We start from the raw sequence: 18362 nt of genomic DNA, 5'->3' as shown, positions 1-18362 counted from the left end.
TGTAAGAAGGCACTTTGGGGTATACTGTGTCGATCATTGCCATGAGGGCACTGTGGCTGGTATAGTAGAAGAGGCTGAGGTCCATGGAGTTGGACCAAACTGAGACCTAAATAAATGTGATGCATCCTCAGGTCATGACTGGTCAGACCAGTCTATGGCAGTTATAAAGCACTAGGAGGAGCAGCGGAGGTGGCAGGTATGTGATGTTATCCATATAACGTCAGGGGGTTCAGACTTTTAACCCGCACAATCCTGCATGTGTCCACATACGATCCAAATCACTACAGATGGCAAGTGACATGGCTGATCATAATGGGGCCACAAAGAAACCAACAGCACTAAGCCCTTACTGCATATATAGTTGGCACTGCCACGGACACTACAACGGGCCACTATCATGCTTATACCCCAACATCCCTCTCATGGAAGAATTTTAACCCTCAAAATTCTGCACTTGTCCTTATTATAACTCAAATCAGGTAAAGATGGGGCAAAAAAAAAAGCAACCACACTAAGGTCTTTGTAGGTATACAGTTGGCACTGCCATGGGTACCACAATTGGCCCCCATCCTACTTATATCTCAACACGTCTCTTGTGGGAGATTTTTCATCTTCAAAATAATATACTTGTCCACATTATGTTTCAAATAACTAGAATGGTAAGGGATATGGCTGATGATAGTGGTTTAGCACAGGGAGCAACAGCACTACGGCATTTGTGTACATATAGTTGGCACTGCCATGGGCGCTAGAATGGGTCCTCCAGATGCCTGTACCCCAACAGCCCTGCTCATATTAAAAAAAAAAAAACATTATTCTCCATTGAACTGTGCAACCTAGGGTGAGTAGGTACACCCATGAGTGATTCACAATCCCAAGAACATTTTGTAATCAATATATATTCCAAGGTATAGTTGTAATAAGGGTAGCCGTGACCATGAATGGTGGATCAGGAGAAGGGGACATCAAACCTATGCTGGTTTGTGCAATGTCACCAATTGGGAGAACACACTATTATGATTTTACTATAGGGGCCTGACTCCTTTTATGATCATTTTATGATCTTTCATGACATTTAGAAAAGGGTTATTTAACATATATATAATTTATACACTAAAGCCCACACAGCCCTCAATGCCAGAAAGTTGCCTGTAAGCCATTCCGAAAATGTTGTCACATGTTTAGATAATCACTGTAAGCTTCTCATTGTTCGGTACCTTGAAAAACAAGGACTGCTAATCCTAGTTAAAGGGGTTCTGCACTTTGTTTAAACTGATGATCTATCCTCTGATCGGAGAGCGGTAAACAGTGAGAAGGCCGCGGCGCTCCTGGAGCCTTCTCAAACAGCTGATCGGCGGGGGTCCCGGGTGTTGTACCCCCGCCGATCAGATGCTGATGATCTATCCAGAGGATAGATCATCAGTTTAAACAAAGTGCAGAACCCCTTTAAGGGGACAGACCTGTGACAACCTCCTATTTATGAAAAAAGGGAGTTGTTGTCACCATGATCACCTGATCCAAATGTAAAACGGCTGAACGGGTAAACCAAGTCTAAAGCAACTAGTGATGGGAGACTTGTGCATTCTGGGTGGAGTCACCTTTACCGTTTTACGACGGTTTTTGACACCCTCTGCCCTGCTGAAGGAAGCGCGTTAATCTACGATGAGGCATACGCCTCGTCATAAATTAGGCGCATCCTTCGGCAGTCTATGCGCCTTGAATGAAATCAATTACAGTCCCAGACTGGCGTAGATTTCAATCTCAATTACGCCAAGAATAAATGTTGATGAACTTTGCCCCCACTACACTCCCATCCCACCACCCCCTAGTGGAGAGGACAGATTAAAAACATTGTGCATTCTTAAATGGGTAATCCTCTGATTAATGTAAAAAAATTTAATCCAGTATCACACAGTACATGCAGTGTACCTCACATGGATCCAGAGGTCTCTCCATTCATTGCTCCAATGGCTCTGCTAGATTTATTTCCAGCTGGCAGCTTAGGGGTGTGTGCACTTTCTTAATGGGGGGGGGGGGGGGGGGCATGTCCTTTCTGCTGCAGCTGGTAACAGTTGAAGGATGGAACTGAACATGTGCTTCCGTCTCAGTGAGCAGGACAGAGAAGTTAGAAAAAGAGCAAACAGCAGGTGGCGCTGTACAGATAGATTTGATTGAAGAACTCAATGCTATGCTAAATTTTGAATCACATACTATATTACAAAAGTATCCAGATCCAGGTGCTGGTCTGAAAAATGTTAAATATTTTTCTTGGGACAACCCTTTTTTTTAGGTTGCACAACAGGGACGTGTGAATTTTTTATGCCAAAAACAGGTGTAAAGGCCACGATAAATTACCCCTTATAGTCCTTGGCTAAAGCACCTTGATTTATATTACTGAATCACTCGCCCATAGACTAACAGGGAATCTGCACCCAAAATAATGCTTTATAATTAGCCCCCGGTGACTTCTTCCCGTCCGGGGTGGTAACAGTTGTAGCCTACGCACGGCGAGCAGCATGAAGTCGCTAAGTTGTTAAAAATCCCTCAGTGACAACTAATATGGCCGCCATTACCGCTCCACTGGAGGTTAGAACTCAGCTTTCCCAGACTCCTGCCTCGTTTTTGCAGTGTTACAGCCTTCGCTGATATATTGCTTTAAAACTAAATAGAGGCAGACCTTCGGGAAAGCTGTGTGACCACCAAGTAACAACTATTACAACTCCAGCACGGTTTCCCAGTATTCCCAGTATACTCTCACATTACTGCATAAGGGCTCATTCAGACGGCCGTTTGCTGTCTGCAAAAATGCGGATCGTTTTTTTGGCGGACAGGTCAGCATGTCCGCAAAAAAACGGATTACATTCCGTTTTTTTGCTGACCTATAGACTTCAATGAGGCCATGTCCTGATTTTCACTGACAAGTATAGGACATGTTTCATTTGTTTTAGGGTCCATTCACACATCCGTGTGTGTTTTGCGGATCCATGGATACGCAAAACACGGACACCGGCAATGTGCGTTCCGCATTTTGCGGACCGCGCATCGCCGGCACTTAATAGAAAATGCCTATTCTTGCCCCGCAATTGCGGACAAGAATAGGACATGTTCTATTTTTTTCGGGATCGGAACTGCGGGTCCGCATTTCCGGAGCCGGGCCGCCCATTGTACGGTCCCATAGAAATGAATGGGTCCGCAATTCCGTTCCGCAAAATACTGAACGGAATTGCGGATGTGTGAATGGAGCCTTACTGAGCCGTGCAATGGAAGAAAAGGGCCCCATAGAAGTGAATAGGACAGCATCTAATCTGCAAAAAAGAGGATCCGCATTTTTGCGGACAGCATACGGCCGTCTGAATGAGCCCTTACTACAAGGATTTGCCATTCAGGAGCCTGGGAAAGCTGGGTGACAGAGAAATGTAGATCCCCCCTGTTGTCAGTCACTGCTTACCCTTTATGATAAAATAAATAGGTAATCGGCGCTGTCTTTCTCCAGTGGGAGCTAATTAGGACACAGGGTGCCCCCTGCTGCCATCAATGGGTCTGCGATCCGCAAGATGTGGCGAAAGAGGGGACATAACAAGGGTTTCCATGTGCTTTCGGGTCCGTGCCTCAATGCTGAAAAAGATAGCACATGTCCTGCATTTCTCCGCATCTTGAGGATTGCGGACCCGCTGAGGTCAGCTGATGCGGGGTGCACACGGCCAGAAATCACATTTGCAGTCCACAACACGGGCGCGGCCATCACGCGTTCGTGTGAATGCACCCTAATGCTTAGATTACCCAGGTCTGAGAAAACGTCACACGTAATTTCTACTAAGTTGTTAACCCAGCTTTCCCAGAGTCCTGAATGGCAAATGGCTTCCACATCACTGTGTGACTAAGCAGATTTGCAGTTCTGGAGAACCAATATGGCGACAAACCCAGCTGACCCCGAATCCTGAAAGGATAATCTACCTAGTATTATCAGATGGACAGACGTGCCTTTCAGGAGTCTGACAAGGCTGGGGGGACAAAATGGCCAACTTTCCCAGGGTCCTGGATGGCACATTTTATGCCATACACTTTACATACTTACTAGATGTGCCATGCTGGATACTGGGAAAGCTGGAGCACAACCAGATATGCCCACAATTACAATTCTCACATATTTCTTTAACCCAACTTTTCTAGATTTCTGAATGACAAGATGGCCAGCGATGTAGAGTTGCATCCTACACTAGGCGGCGCGTCTAAGCAGATTTGTCATTCTGGAGTCTGGGAAAGCTGGATGATCGGCACTATGGTTCTTAAAACTTCTACAACCCAGCTTCTCCACAACTCTGCAAGAGAGGGGATAGTGTTAAAATTAGCCAGGTTAGACGAGACTTTATATCAGGGCAAGGAATGTGGCATCCTTGGAGGGGATTAGATCAGGTGAGAGATGCCAGGGCATGGTGGCATCACGGGGGTGGGGGCATCTGCAGATCAGTCTGCGGGAGGGGGAGGCAGGTAGCTACAACTAGAAATAAAGTTATGGCAATGCAGACTGGCTGCCCCTTTCCTGCAGAAGATGGCACTGAGGAGCGTGTGCCTAGGTGGGTAGAATGTCTATTTTGGTAGATCTGTTCCCATCCCGCAGTCACAGGAATTTCCAAGAGCCTGTCTAGACATATCTATTAGGATTTCAATGCTAGACGTCCCCCCTCCCCCTGCATCACTTAACACCTTCACTGCCTGGCAGCTCCATCAAAGGACCCTGCACCCAGACTGGGATGACTGCAAGGACACAAAGGATTCAATGCAGATAAAAGGCGACTTCACTTCTCAACTTTTTGATATTTTTTTTTTCTTTCTGGAACTGCGGCAAAGAGCTGGTGCCAATCACTGCTGGGGACAGACCTTCCCTTTAAGGCTGCTGTTATTATCTATGATGATGGCACGGCCTGGGCAAATGTAGCCCTGCAGGATGGATTATACGGAATTTACCTATATATGTAGCAGAGCTGAACTGGTCATGGCATTGTGGTAACTGTGAACATTATGGGAAGGTAGGAAGCGCGGGGGGGGGGGGGGGGGGGGGGTGGCACCTGCAGTCTTATGGTTAAAGGGGGTCGGCCGGGTTCAGAGCTGAACCCGGACATACCTCCATTTTCACCCAGGCAGCCCCCCTGATATGAGCAGCAGAGCAGTTCATGCTCCGATGCTCTCCTTTGCCCTGCGCTAAATCGCGATCTGGTGACGAACCGGGCTCTCCATGGGGCTGCCAGGAAGCCCGTTGACGTCACCGGGCGATGATGGGCGGGCTTTAGCGCTGCCCTAGCCAGTAAAACGGCTAGGGCAGCGCTAAAGCCCGCCCTTTAGAGCCGGTGACGTCACCGAACACACTGCCGGGCGGAAGCCTCCGCCCGGCAGTGTGTTATTGTAAACAAAAGAGCCCGTGCCCTGCGCTATCCAGCGCAGGGTAAGGGAGCGCATCGGAGCATGAGATGCTCCGATGCTAACATCAGGGGGGCTCCCTGGGTGAAAATATGGGTATGTCCGGGTTCAGCTCTGAACCCAGACAACCCCCTTTAAACCACAGATTGTGATATTATGGCTCATCATGCCGAATGACAAACTCAACTGTTCTATATCTGTATTTGAGAGAGAATAATTGTCTCATCCAGTTTTATGGATTTAACTCTATGCTAAATTACACACAATATATATATATATATATATATATATATATACTGCTGCTAGGACTCTATCTCATATCTGTCTACCTAATATACCGTATATTATCAATTTATCTATATTTATGTATCTGTATATCTATGCCATTTATGATTTAAATATTATATATATATATAAAACAAAGGGACAGACAGATTAGATAGATAGATATGAGATAGAAAGATATAGGCAGAAAATTGAGGATAGATATATAGATAGATAATAGATAGGATAGATAGATAGATAATAGATAGGATAGACTGGGTACTTTCACTGCTTCTATGTCATTATCTTTCTATTTATCTATCTCTATGTATATATTGGTATATGTATCTTATATCTTTTATATCTCTCTGTATCCATCCATCCGTCGTCTCTCAGGTGGCATCAGCACTGCAGACCTGAGTTTGCAGATTCTCTCTCTCACCAGTGACAGAATAATGTCTTACATTCTATCTGGGTTATTTTTATTATCATTTCGTATTCATAAGTCATATTCTCCCAAATACAAATCATGTCGCAGACAGAGGCAGCAGGAGCCAGTGCTGCAGTGTTATCCTGTGCCCAGCTCTTCTGCACCTACTGCGCCCACAGACACTGATGCCAGGAGATCTGTACACAGAGTAGCTGCGCTGTCTGAGAACTACACATCCCAGCATGGAGGGCATCACACGACTCTACAGACTCTACGATGGACATTATTTGTCCTGCCACCATAAAATGATAATGTCTGTCATTTGTTCTGCAGGCAGGACTTGCTGGGACTTGTGGTTCAGCTGCCTTGATGAGACCTGTACAGAAGCCTCCTGAGGATAGCACCCGTTGTGCTACAAGTTTTTTTTCCTTCCGGTATTCAGACATACCCCCCTGACAAAAAGCCCTGCAGAGGTGAAACACGTTTTGCAAACTCCTCCACGTATCCGGTTTATTAGTGGCAACGCCACGGTCCTACTTGTGGTGTAACCCCATTGAATACAGCTAAACCGGGTTTTCCAGTGGCGTTTCTCCAGACACCGCGCCAGGACGCCTTTCTTGGCTAAAAACTGTGTGCAGCCTCCCATTGGAAACAATGGGACAGCAGATTCCGTCTTTTTGGCTCAGAATTTGTGCCAAATTCAACCGGCAACAGACTCCATGTGAACTGGGCCTAAGGCTGCTCCGGTTTTAATTACGTTTTCAGAGGCAGTTTTGAAGCAAAACCAGGTGTGGATTCAGGAGAGGAGAAGCAGAATTTGACCTTCAGGCAGGGTCTACATGTCGCTTTTGAAAAACATAAAAAATACTTGCATTTTACTGGAATTGCAGTTATTTACAGGTGAAACGTATTAAAACGTGCCCCCATTGCCTGAGATAAGAATTCCCCTTTAAAGTAACCAAGGAAATATACACCCTACTACTACTACTACTACAGATGATGGTAATGATGATGGTTGTTGTCATTATGAGGGACCTGTCTCCCTCCCGCAGCTCGGGGATCGCCCTGTGACAGAGCACAGCCGGCAGGTCAGAAACGCAGTCTACAACCTCACATCCCAGCCAGGGATAATTAAATGCCTTCTGTCTCTTTAAATGTTCCCTTAGGACAAGGAGAGGCGTTTCCAGACAGTGACGTCACCAAGCCGTCTGGAAAGTGACGGACAGCCCTTCCGGCCAATGAAAAGTAAAGCCGGTAAAGGGGCCGGCCCAAAGTGCAAACCTGACGAATGAGAGGCGGCGGGCGTGGCCAGTGGACACATGCCGGGATAAATACACGTGGTTGGCTGGACCGGGCGCGCAGTGGAAAGTCGGAGCTGTGTGACATGACTGCGACCTCTGTGTCCGTCAGTCAGCTGTAACCCTTTGTGCGTCAGGATAACATCCAGTCGTCTATGCCGAGGGGAGAGCGCGCTCTGTGCCTATAACGGTCACGGGCAATGACCCTTTAGCAGCGGAGCTACATGTCACAGTCACAGTACTGACCCGTTGCGTTTAACCCTTTAAGGACATGGCTAAATTTTGCCCTTAAAGGGACAGGCTCACAATCCCCTAGTTAGATTTCTATTGAAAAATTTGCAACCAACGCTGCAACCCGTGCTGGTGATTTGGTTTCTTCCTGTTCAGAAGACATTTTAGGTTTTTACCTACGGTTTTGTGATTTTAAATTTTATTTTTTTATGCATTATGTATTTCCACATTTTGTTTTTTATATTTCTGACCTTAACCGCTTGCCGCCACGCTAACGCCGAAAGGCGTCATTGCGGCGGCTCCCCCAGGCTACGCTAACGCCAATAGGCGTCATCTCGCGTGAGCCGAGATTTCCTGTGAACGATCGTTCGCTGGCAGGCTGGAGATGTGTTTTTTTTAACCCCTAACAGGTATATTAGACGCTGTTTTGATAACAGCGTCTAATATACCTGCTACCTGGTCCTCTGGTGGTCCCCTTTGTTTGGATCGACCACCAGAGGACACAGGAAGCTCAGTAAAGTAGCACCAAGCACCACTACACTACACTACACCCCCCCCCCCCCCCCGTCACTTATTAGCCCCTGATCACCCCATATAGACTCCCTGATCACCCCCCTGTCATTGATTACCCCCCTGTCATTGATTACCCCCCTGTAAAGCTCCATTCAGACGTCCGCATGATTTTTACGGATCCACTGATAGATGGATCGGATCCGCAAAACGCATCCGGACGTCTGAATGAAGCCTTACAGGGGCATGATCAATGACTGTGGTGATCACCCCATATAGACTCCCTGATCACCCCCCTGTCATTGATTACCCCCCTGTAAAGCTCCATTCAGATGTCCGCATGATTTTTACGGATCCACTGATAGATGGATCGGATCCGCAAAACGCATACGGACGTCTGAATGAAGCCTTACACGGGCGTGATCAATGACTGTGGTTATCACCCCATATAGACTCCCTGATCACCCCCCTGTCATTGATCACCCCCCTGTCATTGATCACCCCCCCTGTCATTGATCACCCCCCTGTCATTGATCACCCCCTGTCATTGATCACCCCCTGTCATTGATCACCCCTCTGTAAGGCTCCATTCAGACATTTTTTTGGCCCAAGTTAGCGGAATTATTATTTTTTTTTTCTTACAAAGTCTCATATTCCACTAACTTGTGTCAAAAAATAAAATCTCACATGAACTCACCATACCCCTCACGGAAACCAAATGCGTAAAGTTTTTTAGACATTTATATTCCAGACTTCTTCTCACGCTTTAGGGCCCCTAGAATGCCAGGGCAGTATAAATACCCCACATGTGACCCCATTTCGGAAAGAAGACACCCCCAGGTATTCCGTGAGGGGCATATTGAGTCCATGAAAGATTGAAATTTTTGTCCCAAGTTAGCGGAACGGGAGACTTTGTGAGAAAAAAATTAAAAATATCAATTTCCGCTAACTTGTGCCAAAAAAAAATAATTTCTATGAACTCGCCATGCCCCTCATTGAATACCTTGGGGTGTCTTCTTTCCAAAATGGGGTCACATGTGGGGTATTTATACTGCCCTGGCATTCAAGGCCCCCAAAGCGTGAGAAGAAGTCTGGTATCCAAATGTCTAAAAATGCCCTCCTAAAAGGAATTTGGGCACCTTTGCGCATCTAGGCTGCAAAAAAGTGTCACACATCTGGTATCGCCGTACTCAGGAGAAGTTGGGGAATGTGTTTTGGGGTGTCATTTTACATATACCCATGCTGGGTGAGAGAAATATCTTGGTCAAATGCCAACTTTGTATAAAAAAATGGGAAAAGTTGTCTTTTGCCAAGATATTTCTCTCACCCAGCAAGGGTATATGTAAAATGACACCCCAAAACACATTCCCCAACTTCTCCTGAATACGGCGATACTACATGTGTGACACTTTTTTGCAGCCTAGGTGGGCAAAGGGGCCCATATTCCAAAGAGCACCTTTAGGATTTCACAGGTCATTTACCTACTTACCACACATTAGGGCCCCTGGAAAATGCCAGGGCAGTATAACTACCCCACAAGTGACCCCATTTTGGAAAGAAGACACCCCAAGGTATTCCGTGAGGGGCATGGCAAGTTCCTAGAATTTTTTATTTTTTGTCACAAGTTAGTGGAAAATGCTGATTTTTTTTTTTTTTTTCATACAAAGTCTCATATTCCACTAACTTGTGACAAAAAATAAAAACTTCCATGAACTCACTATGCCCATCAGCGAATACCTTGGGGTCTCTTCTTTCCAAAATGGGGTCACTTGTGGGGTAGTTATAATGCCCTGGCATTCTAGGGGCCCAAATGTGTGGTAAGGAGTTTGAAATCAAATTCTGTAAAAAATGACCTGTGAAATCCGAAAGGTGCTCTTTGGAATATGGGCCCCTTTGCCCACCTAGGCTGCAAAAAAGTGTCACACATCTGGTATCCCCGTACTCAGGAGAAGTTGGGGAATGTGTTTTGGGGTGTCATTTTACATATACCCCTGCTGGGTGAGAGAAATATCTTGGCAAAAGACAACTTTTCCCATTTTTTTTATACAAAGTTGGCATTTGACCAAGATATTTATCTCACCCAGCATGGGTATATGTAAAAAGACACCCCAAAACACATTCCTCAACTTCTCCTGAATACAGAGATACCAGATGTGTGACACTTTTTTGCAGCCTAAGTGGGCAAAGGGGCCCATATTCCAAAGAGCACCTTTCGGATTTCACAGGTCATTTTTTACAGAATTTGATTTCAAACTCCTTACCACACATTCGGGCCCCTAGAATGCCAGGGCAGTATAACTACCCCACAAGTGACCCCATTTTGGAAAGAAGAGACCCCAAGGTATTCGCTGATGGGCATAGTGAGTTCATGGAAGTTTTTATTTTTTGTCACAAGTTAGTGGAATATGAGACTTTGTATGAAAAAAAAAAAAAAAAAATCATCATTTTCCACTAACTTGTGACAAAAAATAAAAAATTCTAGGAACTTGCCATGCCCCTCACGGAATACCTTGGGGTGTCTTCTTTCCAAAATGGGGTCACTTGTGGGGTAGTTATACTGCCCTGGCATTCTAGGGGCCCGAATGTGTGGTAAGGAGTTTGAAATCAAATTCTGTAAAAAATGACCTGTGAAATCCGAAAGGTGCTCTTTGGAATATGGGCCCCTTTGCCCACCTAGGCTGCAAAAAAGTGTCACACATCTGGTATTGCCGTACTCAGGAGAAGGTGGGGAATGTGTTTTGGGGTGTCATTTTACATATACCCATGCTGGGTGAGAGAAATATCTTGGCAAAAGACAACTTTTCCCATTTTTTTATACAAAGTTGGCATTTGACCAAGATATTTATCTCACCCAGCATGGGTATATGTAAAATGACACCCCAAAACACATTCCTCAACTTCTCCTGAGTACGGAGATACCAGATGTGTGACACTTTTTTGCAGCCTAGGTGGGCAAAGGGGCCCACATTCCAAAGAGCACCTTTCGGATTTCACTGGTCATTTTTTACAGAATTTGATTTCAAACTCCTTACCACACATTTGGGCCCCTAGAATGCCAGGGCAGTATAACTACCCCACAATTGACCCCATTTTGGAAAGAAGAGACCCCAAGGTATTTCGTTATGGGCATAGTGAGTTCATAGAAGTTTTTAGTTTTTGTCACAAGTTAGTGGAATATGAGACTTTGTAAGAAAAAAAAAAAAAAAATCATCATTTTCCGCTAACTTTTGACAAAAAATAAAAAGTTCTATGAACTCACTATGCCCATCAGCGAATACCTTAGGGTGTGTACTTTCCGAAATGGGGTCATTTGTGGGGTGTTTGTACTGTCTGGGCATTGTAGAACCTCAGGAAACATGACAGGTGCTCAGAAAGTCAGAGCTGCTTCAAAAAGCGGAAATTCACATTTTTGTACCATAGTTTGTAAACGCTATACCTTTTACCCAAACCATTTTTTTTTTACCCAAACATTTTTTTTTTATCAAAGACATGTAGAACTATAAATTTAGAGCAAAATTTCTATATGGATCTCGTTTTTTTTGCAAAATTTTACAACTGAAAGTGAAAAATGTCATTTTTTTGCAAAAAAATCGTTAAATTTCGATTAATAACAAAAAAAGTAAAAATGTCAGCAGCAATGAAATACCACCAAATGAAAGCTCTATTAGTGAGAAGAAAAGGAGGTAAAATTCATTTGGGTGGTAAGTTGCATGACCGAGCAATAAACGGTGAAAGTAGTGTAGTGCCGATTTGTAAAAAAGGGCCTGGTCTTTAGGGGGGTATAAACCTGTGGTCCTTAAGTGGTTAAAGGGTCACAACACTGAAAAAACTTTTGATATGTCACAGTGGGGAGTCTGAGGGTTAGAACTTCTTAGTCGTGCCCAAAGACCGCCGTGTAGCAGTGAGTGGGGTCATGGTACGACTCGCATGTGTGCAAATCAAACACTGCAGGATTTTTTTTTTTTTTGCGTTTCTGGGGTTACTGTCCCTGCGACTCCCTTCATTTCTATGCTAGCACCACTTCACTGATCCTCACGATAGGTCATCAGTATGTGATCAGTGTAATGCCCCAGAGTAGCATTACCACTACTGCACCCTGCTACTATCTCTAATGGGCTAATATCATTGTTCTGTCTAAATACATGTTCACACAGTGTGCAGTCTGACATTCAGCATTAACCGTTCCTGATTACAGTGTTTATTGGCAAAACAGAAGTATTTGATGTGATTGATCATTTGTGCGGTAAAACTAGAAGAATACAAGAACTTGTATCAGCAGAAAGCATAGAACAGCATGTATTATAACATTACATTAAAGGGGTCACTGGCCCGGTGGTAAACAGTGAGAAGGCAGCGGCGCTGCTGGAGCGCCGCTACCTTCTCAAATAGCTGATCGCCGGGAGTCCCGGGTGTCGGACCCCCGCCGATCAGATGCTGATGATCTAGCCAGAGTATAGATCATCAGTTTAAACAAAGTGCAGAACCCCTTTAACACTGGGCATGTGTCCAAAATGGCTGCCTATACATGGATTGCATGTCTAGCATCTAACAGTTACAACCTCTTTCCCTAAGTAACACTTATACCTAGCTAAACAGCGCTGCATACATAATGTGCCTGAAACAAAGGTAGATGCCTTACCAGATATGCTTGTACAAGGATTGTGGGGTTTGAAAAAGAGATATGCAGGAGACAGCACTGCTGATGTCCTGTAACATGAAGACTTAAGGCTGAACTTCTCTTTCCCAGGATGCATTACAGTGCCACAATGCTTTGCACCTCCCACAATACAATAATCTTTATTAACAGAATAACAAAGTGTAGTACATTTTTAAGACTGCTAGATGGTGCTATTACCAAACTAATAACTACAGCAATAGTAAACCCTAGCTGACGTGAAATAGAATTAAATTCAAACCCTGCTGGGCAGAACAATCATGTCATGTGTGTATTTATTGCAGGTACTTCGCAATGTGCATTTCCTATTTTGCAACTGTTATGTTATAAGGTAATGTATCTGGTTCACCAGAAGGTGGCAGCAAGCATGGCAGAGCTACATTTAGAGAGACTGGAACCCTTCTTTCCATTCTCACCGTCTCTCTAAGGAGGGGAGGGCTAGTTAGTTAGAGTCAGTCTAGATTACCCCCTGCTTGGGGAAGGGAGCAGATGCACGTCCCTGCTGGAAGTGCCTTGTCTATGCCAGCTAGAGTACCTTCAGCTCTGCTGGATGTGGAAGCCACAGCTTGGAGCCTCTGAAGCCAGGAATGATTAAATGGCCAAAGAGAAAAGGGGAGAAGGCGCTCATAGGTGGTGGTAGACAAGATATGTTGTTATTTGTTCCTAGCCAGGGTGAGTGGTTGCTACTCACCTTGGTTAGGTTGTACTTTTGGTAGTGCAGTTCTGGTGGAGGTAAAATCGTGGGGTGATGTGGGTTGGTGCAGCCGGTTGTCGTCCAAGTTGACCATGGGCGGGAGCCAAGCCGCCACTTTGGTGCGAATTGTGGTGTATGGGGAGGGGGCTCGTCTGCACTGGGTTCATGCAGTGAGCGGGTGGACACAAGGCGCAGTACACAACCCAGTTGAGGATACGAAGTATTTTTTATTTTTTGATTAGCAAAGACGACGCGTTTCGGGGTACGCAGACCCCTTTATCAAGTCTAAAAAGAACAACACAAAATTTGATGGTATAATATGTATAAAAATACAATTAAAAATTAAAATGAGTGTAAATATATATATAAAAATAAGTGTATATTTTTATACATATTATACCATCAAATTTTGTGTTGTTCTTTTTAGACTTGATAAAGGGGTCTGCGTACCCCGAAACGCGTCGTCTTTGCTAATCAAAAAATAAAAAATACTTCGTATCCTCAACTGGGTTGTGTACTGCGCCTTGTGTCCACCCGCTCACTGCATGAACCCAGTGCAGACGAGCCCCCTCCCCATACACCACTCTGAAGCCAGGAGGAAGAGTTCCCTGGATTAAGCTAGAGTCAGACTACAGAATAAATTTGCAGCAGACAGTTAGGCCTCTTTCACAGGAGCGTGTCCGGATGCGTTGCGGCAAACCCGCGCGAGTAGGTACGCAATTGCAGTCAGTTTTGACTGCGATTGCATTCCGTTGTTCAGTTTTTATCGCGCGGGTGCAATGCGTTTTGCACACGCGTGATAAAAAACTGAATGTGGTACCCAGACCCGAACTTCTTCACAGAAGTTCAGGTTTGGGTTCAAGGTGGTGTAGATTGTATTATTTTCCCTTATAACATGGTTATAAGGGAAAATAATAGTATTCTGAATACAGAATGCTAAGTAAAATAGGGCTGGAGGGGTTAAAAAAAAAATATTATAATTTAACTCACATTAATCCACTTGTTCGCGCAGCCGGCATCTCTTCTGTCTTCATCTGTGAGGAATAGGACCTTTGATGACGTTACTGCGATCATCACATGGTCCATCACATGATCCATCACCATGGTAAAAGTTCATGTGATGAGCGCAGTGACGTCATCAAAGGTCCTATTCCTCACAGATGAAGACAGAAGAGATGCCGGCTGCGTGAAAAAGTGGATTAAGGTGAGTTAATTTTTTTTTATTAACCCCTCCAGCCCTATTTTACTTAGCATTCTGTATTCAGAATGCTATTATTTTCCCTTATAACCATGTTATAAGGGAAAATAATAATGATCGGGTCCCCATCCCGATCGTCTCCTAGCAACCGTCCGTGAAAATCGCACCGCATCCGCACTTGCTTGCGATTTTCACGCAGCCCCATTCACTTCTATGGGGCCTGCGTTGCGTGAAAAACGCACAAAATAGAGCTTGTTGCGATTTTCACGCAACGCACAAGGGATGCGTGAAAATCACTGCTCATGTGCACAGCCCCATAGAAATGAATGCGTCCGGATTCAGTGCGGGTGCAATGCGTTCAACTCATGCATTGCACCCGCGCGGAAAACTCGCCCGTGTGAAAGGGGCCTTAAGGCTACTTTCACACTAGTGTTTTTTGCGGATCTGTCATGGATCTGCAAAAACGCTTCCGTTACAATAATACAACCGCATGCATCCGTCATGAACGGATCCAGTTGTATTATGTCTTCTATAGCCAAGACAGATCCGTCATGAACACCATTGAAAGTCAATGGGAGATAGATCCGTTTTCTATTGTGTCACAGAAAACGGATCTGTCACCATTGACTTACATTGTGTGTTAGGACGGATCCGTCTCGCTCTGCACCACATGGCGGACAGAAAAACAATGCAGGCAGCGTTTTAGTGTCCGCCTCCAGGGCGGGAATGGAGACTGTACTAATGCATTCTGAGCGGATCCTTTTCCATTCAGAATGTATTATGGCAAAACTGATCCGTTTTGGACCGCTTGTGAGAGCCCATGACGGATCTCAGAAACGGAAAGCCAAAGCGTTCCGGCTTTCCGTTTCTGAGATCCGTCTTTCCGTTTCTGAGATCCGTCATGGGCTCTCACAAGCGGTCCAAAACGGATCAGTTTTGCCATAATACATTCTGAATGGAAAAGGATCCGCTCAGAATGCATTAGTACAGTCTCCATTCCCGCTCTGGAGGCGGACACTAAAACGCTTTGTGTGAAAGTAGCTTAAGTTATACAGTCAGTTTGTCAGAAGAGTCAGAGAGCAACTGATGTAGCAAAGACGAGTTTGCCTTACAGTTTTAATGCTAAAGCCTGCTGGGACCAACATAAAGTCTGTAAACCGTTTGAAGAAATGTTTATGCAAAGTAAAGCTGCTTTTCAACTTCATCACAAGGTCTGGACTCAATTTATTCTTCATCCCACCATTCAACTACCCCCTTTTCATTGCTTCGGAGCCAACGCCTAGGGTCCAGAGTATCCAGGTAGGAGCACCGTGACACGTGCACCAACATTAAGGGATATTTAGGCCACCCTACACCACTCTGGCATTCCTATACCTGGGTACCAACTACTACATCACTAAAAAGGGGCCCTGTGCCCTTGTTGCTTCACTGCAACTGGTGTCATGAAAAACAAGTACTTTTTCCTCTTAAAGGGCCCTGGGGGGAGGTGCCCGTTGCAATCAGTGGAGGCCCGAGACCGCCGCTGATCAGCTGTTTGAGGAGATCGCAATGCTCAGGTGAGTGCTGCTGCCTCCTCACAGCTTACCAAGCACAGCGCCATACGTTGTATAGCGGCTGTGCTTGGTATTGTGCTCAGCCCCATTCACTGAGATGCGCCTAGGCCATGTGACCAATGAACGTGACATCACTGGTAGGCTTGAGCGAATCGAGCTTCGGATCATAGATCTGAAGTCGATTCGTTCAAACGCTTTGTTTTAATGCTGTCCAGAGACCTGTCTCCGTACAGCGTTAAAATGTATTGCCTCTGCAGAGACAAAATTAGTTTCAGCCGAAGTGGCACGAGAATTCGGTGAATGAATTCGGTATTCATATCGCATCTTTAAAAACATTTAAAATTTGGAATCTGAAGTTGGGCTTGGTACATCGATACCCAAACTTGTTTTTAAAGAAGTGATTACCTAATTCAGTCAACAAAGTCTTGCGCTAAAACGAATTTTGCCTCCGTGGAAGCAATACATATTAACGCTGTATGGAAACAGGTCTGTGGACAGCATTAAAACAAAGTCTTTGTACGAATCGACTTCAGACCTATGATCCGCAGCTCGATTCACTCAACACTAGTACTGGCCTAGGGTATGCTGCGAGAAGGCCGCTGCGCTCACAGGAGCACCACAGCCTACTCGAACAGCTGATCGGCAGGGGTCTTGGGGATCAGATACTGATGATCAATTTGCGGTCCCCAATGCATAGGCACCATCCATGTGGCTGCCACAGATGGATCCAGACCTACTCAACTTGAATGGGTATGTGATCCGTCCGCACCACAAAAATAGAACAAGTTCTATTTTTTTTTGTGCTACGGAGGTACGGAGAGAAACCCCATGGAAGCACTTTCCGGATTGCGGACCCATTAAAGTGTGCATACAGCCAGGGGCCCATATAATGCGGACCCGCTGTTTGCAGGCCGCAATACAGGCATGGCCATGAGGCCTATAAAAGTTGGAAAACCCCTTTGAATTGAGAGACTGAATAATAAATCTAGAGAATGTCAGGTCTCTGCAGTTTCCTTCCTGCTTACGCACAATAAGACGACTCCTGCCAGTTTCACTTTTTGTCCTTGACTCGCAGTAAGGCCTCTTTCACACATCTGTTTTTTTTTTCTGTTTATGGGCTGTTTTTTGCGTTCCATATACGGAACCATTCATTTTAATGGTTCCGCAAAAAAAACAGAATGTACTCCGTATGCATTCCTTTTCCGTTCAAACATAGAACATGTTCTATTATTGCCCGCAAAGCACGTTCTGTGGCTCCATTCAAGTCAATTAGTCCGCAAAAAAAAACGCGAACGAAATGCATCCGTATGTCGTCCATATCTGTTCTGTTTTTGCGGAACCATCTATTGAAAATTTTATACCCAGCCCAATTTTTTCTATGTAATTACTGTATACTGTATATGCCATACGGAAAAAACGGAACAGAAATGGAAACACAACGGAAGCAAAAAACTGAACAATGGATCCATGAAAAATGGACCGCAAAACACTGAAAAAGCCATACGGTCGTGTGAAAGAGGCCTAAGGAACAGAAACTAACAAAAGGCAACAAGCTGAGAGGGCCTTTTCACTGCTGCAGTGAAAACAGCGCCTCCTCAGCCCGGGTAACTGCCACCAGCTTCTCGTTTGATATAAGCCCGGTCTGCTAATGGGATTATATAGGGTGAGAAACCAACCCGCAGTAGCTTATAACTAGACCGAAACATGGACATGGGGATTCGTGATCGAGATACAAGATAGCACAAGATTAAATTATATATTTAATCGCCTTAAGGGCATACTAGATATAACACTATACACAGAGAATATATACAGTGTTCTGAGGTTACAGATACAGATGATATAGGTACAACAGGGTTAAGCAGAGCAAGAGTCAGTTACCGGGTAAGATGAAAGATCTTTTGGGTTGTGAGGTGTTCTTTGCTGTAGTCACATGAAGGGCAGTGAGGTCAGCTGGTTCCTGGGTCCCCCTAAACACATTACACAATGTGACCCTTCTTCAGAGTAAGACACGCCCGCTTGTTGGCACAAGCCTTTTAACCTGTAGCCGGCCCCTCCCCTCCGGCCTTTGGGAGGGGTTCACCCCCCTCTGCT

This window comes from Bufo bufo, chromosome 6 (genome assembly GCF_905171765.1).
Source record: "Bufo bufo chromosome 6, aBufBuf1.1, whole genome shotgun sequence".
Taxonomy (NCBI): Eukaryota; Metazoa; Chordata; class Amphibia; order Anura; family Bufonidae; genus Bufo; species Bufo bufo.
The sequence above is the reverse complement of the archived record's forward strand: the minus strand, read 5'-3'. Positions refer to the sequence as shown.